The sequence below is a fragment of the Nannospalax galili genome, unplaced genomic scaffold (genome assembly GCF_000622305.1).
Source record: "Nannospalax galili isolate Female #2095 unplaced genomic scaffold, S.galili_v1.0 scaffold191, whole genome shotgun sequence".
Lineage (NCBI taxonomy): Eukaryota > Metazoa > Chordata > Mammalia > Rodentia > Spalacidae > Nannospalax > Nannospalax galili.
This window is the reverse complement of record NW_008331484.1, coordinates 514,197-515,457: the sequence shown is the minus strand read 5'-3', so window position 1 is coordinate 515,457 and position 1,261 is coordinate 514,197. Positions and strand designations below refer to the sequence as shown.

At 43.5% G+C, this 1,261-nt stretch overlaps 1 pseudogene; it reads left to right on the top strand.

The window, feature by feature from the left end:
* Positions 1-1,261, top strand: part of LOC108490241 — a 36,605-nt pseudogene that overhangs the window by 29,402 nt on the left and 5,942 nt on the right.

The following is a 1,261-nucleotide window of genomic DNA, read 5'->3' as shown; positions in this document are numbered from 1 at the left end:
ATCCTAGAACCAAACCCTGATAAGTGAGTATGTATCCAGACATAACTATAACTACAGGAGACAGGATAATGGAAAGGAACCACTGAGGTAAAGGAAAAGAAAGAACCTGAAAGAGAAGAACAGTAGGAAACAGGCCTTAATAAGGGAGATATGGATAAAAATTGGGTTAGTTTAAGAGAGGGGGAAGGGAAGGGTATACAAGGATCCTAGGGGATAAAGGGAAAGATGGAGCTCAAGAGAGGTAGGGCCATAGGAGAAGGATATTATTAAGGGAGAAATGGGGGAAATGGGGGCACCTCTGGTTTTGAAAACCAGAGGGAACCATATTACTCCTGTAACTTACTGACTAATTATACTTAGCAGATCAAGAAATATATGTCTAGGTAAGGTTTATCTGAGAACAATTGGTCTTTACCCAAGATTTATCTACATGACACACAGTAATTAAAGGTACCAGAATGGTAGAACAAACCTTTTTGGATGTTTAACAGACATACTTTGAGGCCTATAATAATTTGGTCAGAGGGACGTAAAGGACAGTTTTTGCTCCTTGCCCTCCTAGGTTGACTAGTTCCAGGGGACTATGAGCATCTCTCAAAATGTCCTGTAATTGTGGTGGGTCACCTGTCCTCTTGATCAAGGAGGCCAAGGAGACCCTACCAGATGGAACTGAACCAGTGTCCAGTCTACAAAGAAGAGGGTCAACAAAGAGGAATCATTTCCTCCATGCTTCCATGCGAAGCCAACCATTGCCGAGTAGGACCTTTGACTTATCTACACATAGATAGATCTGGTGAAAGAAAGGAGCCAGGGGCTCCTCCCAAGCTCACGTGACCCCTGAGGAACAGATCCTCAAACGACTTTAAGAGTAAAAATAAATTGGTTTATCTGGCCAACTGTATGGCCTTAAACCCCCAAAAGGAAAGTATAACCAAAGATTAAAGGGGCCAATATAATTTTTTAAGAGTCCAAAGGCTATATAACAAGCAACAATGCCAGATAGGAGATACCTTCTTTTGAGTTGTTGGCCAGTGTCCTAGTTTGTTTCTTCATTGCTGTGATGAAACACTCTGACAAATACCAACTTGGGGAGGAAAGGGTTTATTCAGCTTACATCTCCCAGGTCATAGTTCATCAGGGAGCCCAAGGTAGGAACTCAGGGCAGGAACCTGGAAGCAGGAGCTGGAGCACAGGCCATGGAGGAATGCTGCTTACTGGCTTGCTCCCCTGCCCCCTGCTCAGCCTGCTTTCTTATGTAACA